Source organism: Paramisgurnus dabryanus, chromosome 1 (assembly GCF_030506205.2).
Source record: "Paramisgurnus dabryanus chromosome 1, PD_genome_1.1, whole genome shotgun sequence".
NCBI lineage: Eukaryota > Metazoa > Chordata > Actinopteri > Cypriniformes > Cobitidae > Paramisgurnus > Paramisgurnus dabryanus.
The window spans coordinates 5,059,242-5,070,906 of NC_133337.1; positions in this window are offsets into that span (position 1 = coordinate 5,059,242).

An 11,665-nucleotide genomic window follows, 5' to 3' on the forward strand; every position below is an offset into this window, starting at 1 on the left:
AAAGTTTCGTCACATTCAGTTTGAATTTTCCCGCCCACCACCCCACTCGCAGGTCTCCACCCACCAGGTAGCTAGAGAGCATAGAGCAGTCACTTGAATGAGACCCTCTGTGCTGTTATCATGTCTCACGGAAATAACAGCGCTATTTGGATATTATGGATTATACTCCCACCTACTTTTAAAAACAAAGTTTTAACGCGTGATTATTGGAACCTGGAGTAATCTTATATACAGTGTGTTACGACGCAAACAGTCCTCAGATTGTAGGCGATAAGACCTTCATGCGAAATCTGATGTAAACAACAGACTATGTATCTATATTTCACCGATTATACGCATTTGTGGAAAAAAATGGTAATTGGATGTATTTTATTGGACTTTCATGGATCATTCACACATCTGAAACAGACTGGATTCGATTCGCGATCGCGTTGTATCATCACAAAAGGTACGTTAAGTCACGTTATATTTTGTATATTGTCATCTTCTGTCACAAAATACTACATTTATGATGCTAGAGCTAAAAGCTTTTTGCCAAACTAACCGAGACCGTACGCCCCGGCTTTTCTGACGAGGCGAGCCTCTAATAACTTTACGGTCCGCATAGATATATACACGGTCCGGACCTCCCGCTAGCTTCTAGCAATTAGCACGCGGTCCACAAGCAGTATACATCCCCCGCCGGGTCTTAATTTCTGTAATTTGCGAAAATAATGCGTTTGAAAATGTTTATAACGGGAATATGTTAGTATTGTCCAGGGAAAACGAGTGTATTGTTCAGACTGCTAAATCACAATTTACGCTGGAATCTTTGTGTGTCATGATGAGTTTGACACACCGAGACCGGGCCTTACCGCCCCGGCTTTTCTGACGATGCTAACCCCGAACGGTCCGGACCTCCCGCTAGCTTCTAGCAATTAGCACGCGGTCCACAAGCAGTATACATCCCCCGCCGGGTCTTAATTTCTGTAATTTGCGAAAATAATGCGTTTGAAAATGTTTTATAATGGGAATATGTTAGCATTGTCCAGGGAAAACGAGTTTATAGGTGTGACTGCTAACGTAACATCACAATTTACTCTGGAATCATTGTGTGTCATGAGTTTCTTTTCCTGTAGTGTACTTATTAGTGATACTTTTCTGCATGATTTGTCTGTTGGCAACATAAACCGTTAATAATAATAATATATAAAATAATAACACAGTATGGTCTGTACTGCTCACGATACCACTGAGCATGCGCACGGGCACATGACGTTAATCTGGGCTACAGTCCACGACAAATTTTCTACGGTAGTTTACGCCTGCATGCTCGTCATCTCGTCTATCGCGGGATATCATCACTACAGCGGGGCATTGAAGAGATCCTGTGCTTGTTGCGTGGCGGTGTGTTTGTGTGCTCACTTGGATTGAGACCAGCAGTGCTTTTTTAAACAGTGGGCGAGTACTAACTTATTATTGTGTAGTTTCATAAAAGCCTTACTTCAGGGAACGAGGGTTACATACTTAACCGAGACGTTCCCTTTCAGTCGGTCACTACGACGTCATGTCGTGACCGACGAATTGGGAATCCCTACCAAAACGCCACTGCAGCTGAACCCTTCCAGTGTCTGTAAAAGCCCTCCGCCCTCCACATAAGGGGCGGAACCTAAGGCGAATGCAGAAGGCCGGTCACTACCTGTTCCTTAACCCACGATAGTGAAGCAGCGAACTGGGGAAGCGTCTAAACTGGGCGGAGCTAGAACACTGCGGAAGCCATCCCCTAAGAAGGTTGAATGGATGACATAAAATATGAAACAACCGATAGGTTGCTCATAAAAAGTCTCTGAACAAAACATAGTATGCAGAGAGATGCAGAGCAGGCTCTGCTAAGGAAAACGTGGAGGATTAGTACCCCACGGAGTATACACACAAATGAACCCCACGTAGGGGACAAATGTGGACGCCTAGCCTACACAGGTTTACAGAGAATACATCAGTGATAGGTTGACAGCGGATGCTCCGCAACACCAGCTATCAGGGCGGTGGAGGAGAGGCAAAAACAGTTTTTGTGACGTTTTTGTCCCGATTGCCTTCCATATTGGTGCAAATGTGCAGCACCAAAATAGAGGCTCCAAGCCGACACACGAGCCGACCCTCTGCGTTCTTAACTAGTTAGTAGAAAGAACCCGAGTGGAAACCGGTTCGACACGAACACTATAGAATCTTGTGAACGTATTAGGTGTCGCCCAGCCTGCAGCTCTACAAATATCTGTTAGCGAGGATCCGCGAGCCAGTGCCCAAGATGATGCCACACTGCGTGTAGAGTGAGCACGTAAATTAAACGGACAAGGCACATTCTGCTTTTGATATGCAAGGGCTATAGTATCCACAATCCAATGGGACATCCTCTGCTTGGTGACAGCTTTTCCTTTCTGCTGACCACCGTAACAAACAAAGAGCTGATCTGAGGTCCTAAAGCTTTGCGTCCTGTCTATATACACACGTAGTGCACGAACAGGGCATAACAAAGCCATGGCTGGGTCTGCCTCCTCCAAAGGCAGCGCTTGCAGGTTCACCACTTGATCTCTGAAAGGAGTGGTGGGAACTTTGGGCACAAAGCCGGGCCGGGGTCTCAGTGTTACGCTGGATGCAGCCGGCCCGAACTGAAGGCACAAATCGTCGACCGAAAATGCATGAATATCCCCTATCCTCTTAACAGAAGCCAAAGCGAGGAGAGTTAATGTCTTCATAGTAAGAAATTAAACGCTTACACTATGCAGAGGCTCAAATGGGGCTTCCTGGAGTGATTTCAGCACCAAGGACATGTCCCAAGGAGGAATAGAGGGAGGACGCGAAGGATTCAGTCTTCGAGCGCCTCTGAGAAATCTAATGACCAGGTCGTGCTGACCCACTGTCCTACCGTTTACGGGTGAATGGTGAGCTGATATCGCAGCGATATCGACCTTAATAGTGGATGGTGACAGCCTATTCTCCAAACGGCGCTGGAGATATAAAAGCACAACACTAATCGGGCATTCTCGGGGGTTTTCACTTTGGGAAGAACACCAGTCGACAAACAGGTTCCATTTAAGCGCATAAGCCTGTCTCGTAGACTGCGCTCGCGCTGCAGCAATAGTGTTAGATACCTCTTGCGGTAAATCACTCAAATCCTCCGTGCCCCATCCAGAGACCACACATGGAGGTTCCAGAGGTGGAAAAAGTAATAAATTATTGTACTCAAGTAAAAGTAAAGTTACTTTAATAATATTTTACTTAAGTAAAAGTAAAGTTACTGGTCTAAAAATCTACTCAAGTAAAAGTAAAAAGTAAGTCATTTTAACTTTACTCAGAGTAAAAGTTACTTTTTTACAACGGGAGAGGTGAGGATTCTATTATAGTTCAAAAACTATAAGGGAATATAAATCTCAAACTAGTTGTTTTTAATTGTAGGAACATCTTAACAATTAAAGTGCAATAACAAAAAGTTAGTAAAATAAAAAGCTTTTTTAAACTAAGAAATATTTATGGAATTGTTTAATGATTTTTACATGTGAGTTATGCACTTTTGAAAATGGTCAGCAGCTAGTAAATACAATTACTATAGTAAGGTTGTAATTGATGTATTGCTGCTTACACATTATTTTATTAAACTATAGTTTAAATGAGCACATAATGAGAAGATGAGTGCCATGGCTATATAGTTTTGGCACGTTTATTGTCTTCTAGCTTCCCTGACCTGGGTACCTGATGTCAGACCTTTATCTTCTTTCTCTCTCTCTCTCTCTCTCTGCAATGTCTAATGACCTGCGCATTCTCGAGGACGTTCTGAAGTTGTGTTTGACTTGACGCAAAGCTGCTAGACCTCGGAAGATAATGCGCATGTTATTAAAAACGCGTTGTGGAAATGAGCGGTAGAAACCCGGTCGGCAATTTCGTACTCAAAGCATGAATCCTACCTTTCATAGGAATGAAACACTCGCATCGCGTCAGTGGAAAGTGGTCGCTTAAATTTGACCATGGGTTTCTTTCATAAGATTTGAACTGAGGCGGGTCTGCATTAGCGCGCGCCTGTCTCGTCCGTCTCCATGGTTCTTTTGCGCGTTCCCCCGCCCATCAATCATCCCTTGCGAGTCTTTATCACCTTGCTTTTTTTAAATATTTTTTTACTCAGTAACGGATATGATTTAAAATGTAGCGAAGTACAATACTTTAAATAAAACATACTTAAGTAAAAGTAAAAGTACAGATTTTAAAAACTACTCAAAAAAGTAAAAATACACAAAAAAACTACTCAATTACAGTAACGTGAGTAAATGTAATTCGTTACTTTCCACCTCTGCGGTCGGGGCGCGGGTGCCATAATGTGCCCTCTTGTTGAGAAAGAAGGTCCTTCCTCAGGGGAATCTTCCAAGGAGGGGCTGTCTCGAGGAGAGAGAGTTCTGGAAACCAACTCCTGGTTGTCCAATACGGTGCCACCAACAGCACGCTCTCCTCGTCCTCCCGGATTTTGCATAGGGTTTGCGCAATGAGGCTCACCGGAGGGAACGCGTATTTGCGCATGTTTCGCGGCCAGCTGTGTGCCAATGCATCCACACCGAGCGAGTCGTCAGCTAGTGAATAGAACAGGCGACAATGGGTCGTCTCTGGGGAAGCAAACAGATCTATCTGCGCTTTGCCGAAACGTCTCCAAATCTGCTGAACCGCAATGGGGTGGAGCCGCCATTCGCCGGGATGCGCAGCCCGAGAGAGCGCATCCGCCTCTACATTGAGCGTGCCCGGGATGTAAATGGCACGAAGAGACCTCAAATTCTTCTGACTCCAAGTGAGGAGATGACGGGCGAGATGCGACAGGTGACGCGAGCGTAAACCGCCTTGACGATTGATGTACGCCACGGTCGCAGTGTTGTCTGTGCGAACTAATACATCTTTGCCCTGTTACTCGTTGCTGAAACGGACGAGCGCAAGATATACAGCCCACATTTCTCGGCAATTTATGTGCCAATGCAGCTGGGGTGCCGTCCAGACCCCCGAAGCCGCAAGCCCATCGTACGTGGCCCCCCACCCCGTGTCCGAAGCATCTGTGCATACTATTGCATGCCTGGAGACCTGTCTCAGAGGCACACCGGCTCGGAGAAATGCACGGTCTGACCACGGAGTGAAAGTGCGACGACACGCAGGTGTAATGATAACACGGTGAATGCCGCGCAGCCACGCTCTCCTCGGGACTCGATCGTGAAGCCAATGCTGAAGCGGTCGCATATGAAGCAGTCCGAGCGGAGTTACAGCTGCGGCTACTGCCATATGCCCCAGGAGCTTCTGAAATTGTTTCAGCGGGACCGCGCTCTTGCTCTTGAATGTATTCAGGCAAGTCAGAATCGACTGTACACGCGCTTCTGTTAGACGAGCTGTCAAATCGATCGAGTCCAGTTCCATCCCGAGAAAAGAGATTCTCTGCACGGGGCAAAGCTTGCTCTTTTCCCAGTTGACCCGAAGACCCAAACGAGCGAGGTGTTTTAGAGTTAAATCTCTGTGATCGCACAGCGTCTGACGTGTTTGAGCTATTATGAGCCAATCATCTAAATACGCGAGAATGCGCACACCTTTCTCTCTCAGGGGTTTTAAAGCCCCCTCCACTACTTTGTAGTGTTGTCTGTGCGAACTAATACATCTTTGCCCTGTTACTCGTTGCTGAAACGGACGAGCGCAAGATATACAGCCCACATTTCTCGGCAATTTATGTGCCAATGCAGCTGGGGTGCCGTCCAGACCCCCGAAGCCGCAAGCCCATCGTACGTGGCCCCCCACCCCGTGTCCGAAGCATCTGTGCATACTATTGCATGCCTGGAGACCTGTCTCAGAGGCACACCGGCTCGGAGAAATGCACGGTCTGACCACGGAGTGAAAGTGCGACGACACGCAGGTGTAATGATAACACGGTGAATGCCGCGCAGCCACGCTCTCCTCGGGACTCGATCGTGAAGCCAATGCTGAAGCGGTCGCATATGAAGCAGTCCGAGCGGAGTTACAGCTGCGGCTACTGCCATATGCCCCAGGAGCTTCTGAAATTGTTTCAGCGGGACCGCGCTCTTGCTCTTGAATGTATTCAGGCAAGTCAGAATCGACTGTACACGCGCTTCTGTTAGACGAGCTGTCAAATCGATCGAGTCCAGTTCCATCCCGAGAAAAGAGATTCTCTGCACGGGGCAAAGCTTGCTCTTTTCCCAGTTGACCCGAAGACCCAAACGAGCGAGGTGTTTTAGAGTTAAATCTCTGTGATCGCACAGCGTCTGACGTGTTTGAGCTATTATGAGCCAATCATCTAAATACGCGAGAATGCGCACACCTTTCTCTCTCAGGGGTTTTAAAGCCCCCTCCACTACTTTGGTGAATACACGGGGAGACAGAGAGAGCCCGAATGGGAGGACTTTGTACTGGTATGCTCGCCCCTCGAACGCAAAGCGGAGAAACGGCCTGTGCCGGGGGAGAATCGATACGTGGAAGTACGCGTCCTTCAGGTCGATGGATGCAAACCAATCGTTTGGACGAATGCATGGAAATATGCTCTTGGGCGTCAGCATCTTGAACGGCATTCTGTGTAGTGCACCGTTCAGCGAACGCAGGTCCAGGATCGGTCGCAAGCCGCCGGTTTTCTAGGGTACAATAAAGTAAGGGCTGTAAAACCCCGACCTCATCTCGGCTGGAGGGACCGGCTCGATCGCGTCCTTCGCCAGTAGGACAGCGATCTCCGCACGGAGGACGTGCGCATCGGCAGCTCTCACCGCAGTGAAACGAACGAGGGAGAATTTGGGGGGACGCCGGGCAAATTGGATCGCATAGCCGAGACGAATCGTGCGTAAAAGCCAACGCGACGGGCTGGGAAGCTGTTCCCACGCCCCCAGACACCGTGCGAGACACTCGCTGCACCGTCTGGCGAAGGTGGAGGAAGACGATGGGTTATGAGCCCGTAGCTGTTTCCTACCGTCTGAGAAGTTGGAGAGCGCGGAGGGGTTATGAGCCCGTGCGTCACTCTCGTTCTCCTCTGATGAGTCAAAGAACGAGGGGGGGTTATGAGCCCGCTCGTATCTCCGGCGCTCATCTGAAGACCTAGAGATGGAAGTGGAATTCGCTCTTTTTGTGAATTTGTGGGTGCCGAGTGAAAAGTCGGCGGAACAGAAAAAAGAAACAAAGGATTCCCCAACCAGCCCTCCTCCGGATGGGGGAGTGGTGCCTTCACCATCTCCCGAAGAGCGATCCCCTCCATCTCTAGGTCGCCCGTCTCAGGGCCGCTTCGATCTCCTCTTTCCACCCTTCGAAGCGGGCTGAGCGGGCGGGGCGGGCTGCTGACGACCGGTTCCTCGCTTCTTAGAAGAGCCCCGGGGAGGAACGGAGGCGGCCGCCGCAAGAAGCCCTCGGCGAGGAGCAGGCTGAGGCGCCGACGTGGACGGGGCAGGCGCAGGACGCTTCCGACGTGGCATGATCTGAGCGATGGCCTCAGTCTGCTTCTTGGCCGCGGAGAATTGCTGAGCAAACTCCTCGACCGTCTCGCCGAACAGGCCGGTCTGGGAAACCGGAGCATTCAGGAGCCGGGTCTTATCAGCATCCTTCATGTCCGCCAGACACAGCCAGAGATGGCGTTCCTGGACTACCAGGGTAGACATCGCACGCCCGACGGCGCGTGCGGTGACCTTGGTCGCACGGAGCGCCAGATCAGTAGCCGCACGCAGTTCAGAGAACTCCGCCGAGTCGTGACCTCCCGCGTGCAGGTCCCTCAGAGCCTTAGCCTGGTGAACCTGCAGCAATGCCATGGCATGCAGGGCAGAGGCTGTCTCCCCACAAGCCTTGTAAGCAGCACCGGTCAGCGCCGAAGACTGCTTACAGGCCCGTGAGGGAAGAGTAGGCTGGTCCCGCCAGGAGGAAGCGACACCGGCCGGACACAACTGCATCGCGACCGGCCGCTCCACTGACGGGATACCAGTGTACCCCTTGGCATCTCCACCCTCGAGAGAGGTGAGGGGTGAAGGCTGAAACGGCCGGTTCCGGGCGGAAAATGGGGTTTTCCACGACCGCGTCAGCTCTTCATGCACCTCGGGGAAGAAAGGCACCGGGGGCGAGGACTGAGAAGCCCTGGCACCCCCGAAGAACCAATCATCGAGGCGGGACAGATCAGGTGGGGGAGGTTTAGTCCACTTCAAGCCGACCGCCTCCGCCGCCCGAGCGAGCATGGCTGCCATCTCAGGGTCGAACACAGAAGCCGCAACCTGGCCCGAAGGCGGGAGCGGATCCGGATCGACGTCCGAGGCTGACAACCCCCCCTCCGACGTTACGGTGGACATCACGTCGGGTGGAGACTCGACAGAGCGCGAGGACACCGTAGAACACGGGCCGCTCGTCTCCATCGGGACCTCCGCTGGCAACGGATCAGGGCGCTGGGAGCTGCTGGACGAACCAGCAGACCGACCCAGCACCGTTATACGGAGGTCATCCTTCGCAAGTCTGGTAGCTGCGCCCTTAGCAGCACCAGACTTGGAAGGCGGGCGCCGTTCCCGGAGAAACGACACCCGGCTCCGCAAATCCGCCATAGTCATGCCCTCACAGATGGAGCATGAACTATCACGCAATGCTGCCTCTGCGTGCTGGAGCCCCAGACACGAAAGACAACGCTCGTGGCCATCCCGGGGGGCGATGAACACACCGCATACAGAAACCGAGCACGGACGGAAATCCATCTTTAAAAAGACGACCCCGACCGTGACACGAATGAGTGGCTGTCTTTAAAAAGACACAAAGCTCAAACGTGCTGCTCTTTTAGGGAAATCACTCTTTTGTGCGAGCTGGTGAAACACACAGAGAGAGGCAACGCACTCACTCAAACTCAAGTCCTAAATTAAAGAGAGAGAGAGAAAGGGTGGAGAAAAACACTGCGAGCCTCCACTGAGGTGTCTTTGCCCAACCAACTTCAGCAAGCTGAGATCTTTTTCCTCCAAGAACAGGGATCTACGAAGATCAGTATACGCTTCTCGAGAGCAGATGTCTGCCGGCTTCGAAGCAAAAAGCTAATTTGGTATTGTGCACCTGCGGCTTATATACGCACCTGGCGGGGCGGCGCCGGCATTATGCAAATACCTGCATGCCAAGTTCATTGGCGTTTTTATAGTTTCTCGAAGTAGATAGGTCACCCGCGGAGCGGTTCCCAATTCGTCGGTCACGACGTGACGTCGTAGTGACCGACTGAAAGGGAACCATGGTTTTACTACAGTTAAAACCAAAAAACCATGGTTACTGTAGTAAAACCATAGTAGCTACAAAATAACCATGGTTTTGACAATCATGGTTTTCAAAAACCATAGTTAAACCATAGTTAGTGTAGTAAAACCATGGCATCAAGTCTTCAAATGGAAACGAAAAGTCCAAAATGAAACCCGTGCATTGTTTTTAGGTGAGTTCACAAGCCTGTTAATATGTATAGCCTTGACTGCTGGCACCGCGAACTCATCTGTGTGATTTTAATAATATAACAATGTACCAGTTTGCATCTTCAATCGTTTAAATGACATGTGCTGCGTTGTGTTTTGAAGCATGGTAAATATACCCTTACGAAAATTAACCATGGTTTTATTGTGGTAAAAGTGTAGTAACCATGGTTTTTTGGTGTATTGATTACTATCAGCAAAACCATGGTTTTACTACACTAACTACGGTTAAACTATGGTTTTTGAAAACCATGATTGTCAAAACCATGGTTATTTGGTTTTAACTGTAGTAAAACCATGGTTAATTTTCGTAAGGGTATATATGCTAAAGACGTTGTTTTATAACTTATATGCTAATAACAAGGGTCTGTGTCCTTATTTATTATTTGAACCCAACAAACACAAAACGTTCCCCTAACGTTCCCATATGGTTCCCATTTGGTTATTTTTTTGGGAACCAAATAAGAACGTTCTGGGAACGTTCCCTGTAGGTTATTTTTTAAATAACCTGAAGGGAACCTTCCCTGAACGTTCCCTGCAGGTTATTTTTAGGTTTTTATTTATAACCTAAAGGGAACCTTCCCGGAACGTTCCCTGGAGGTTATTTTTAGGTTTTTTATTTATAACCTAATGGGAACCTTCCCGGAACGTTCCCTGGAGGTTATTTTTAGGTTATTAAATTAAAACCTAAAACTAACCTACAGGGAACGTTCTCTGTAGGTTATTTTTAGGTTACAAAAACTAAACCTGCAAATATGCTGGGAATTACGCATTAATAACCAGGCGTTGATAATTCAGTATCAACAATGCACATTACAAAACGTTTTGTCTATTGATGTGATTTTATGTGCACACACTTTCTACAATCATACACAGATGAGAGTTCGCACAGCTTTACGAATCAAATTGTATTGAATTTAATTAATCTTTATTGCAATTCGTTGTTACACTAGCCTGAGAAAATATAATCTCGCCGTTATCTGACACTAGAGGATCTCGCCGTTATCTGACACTAGAGGACGCACGTGCACAATGTTTCCGTGTTTTCCGTAGCCTATAATTTTTATAAAGCCCTCGACACAGAATTCTGGTCATGTTTTTAGTAAATGCCCAGTATTGCACCACTTTCACTTAAAAAACCCACAAGCTCATTATCAGTGCTGGGCAAGCTACTTGGAAAATGTAGTGAGCTAAGCTACCAGTTACTTCACATTAAATGAAGCTTCACAATGCTCAACTCATTTCATTGTTTACACTTATTTCTTGTTTAATTGTATTGAACACAAACAAAAGATAAAAAAGCTCAGCTGCATATAATTTGCCAGTTTTTTTAGAGTTTGGCATTTATTTAGCATTCATAAAACATTATTTTTATATACCTCGTATCACGTGTAATATAGAAACATGAAATCATACCCGTATGTATACTGTATGCGTTTAGTCCAGTTTCACTTGCATATTTGGAAGTAGGGACGAGGGGACTCTTGCATTTAAATTGCGTTTATGCTTTAAGTGTAGAATAAAACACATATAAAGAAAGTACCTTGTACAAGGAAATAATCTTACTGGCAACATTTTAACAAATATACTGTAACCAATAATGGACAGCAGTCTCTGCACCGTTCACTAACAGATGTCTGTATAGATGAAGAACCTTATACAATGTCGAAACACATTATACATGTATTCATTTGACTAGGTATTATCCAGCATCACAGCATGGATTGTTCTGACAAGTTTGTTTCCAAATTAAATTTATGAAACCTATGTGCTGAATGTTCATTACATCCAGAGCCTACCCAATATACTGCAAAGCCATGACATTTACTACCTGCTCTTTTAATCACTGCACAAGACCCAGAGCAGATCATGACACTTTACATTTTAGACTTTGCATGTTCTACATAAAGAAGGAATTCTTTAAAAATGAATGAATTTATAATAAACCTAAAAATTAAGCATTAAAAACACTGTGATGTAGTAAGTGCTGAAAGTAGCATGTGACACAGGTCACACAGTAGGTTAAGGTGTGTTGCACACCTTAATGATGCAACAACAGTCTGGCCAAATTAATAATTAACAATGACAATGGTTTTGAAAGAATATACCATAAAATATTTGGTATTGCAAATAAACTTATATTTACTTTACATCAGTGGTTCTTAACGTTATTCCTCGAGGCCCACTGCCCAGCACATTTTGTATGTCTCCCT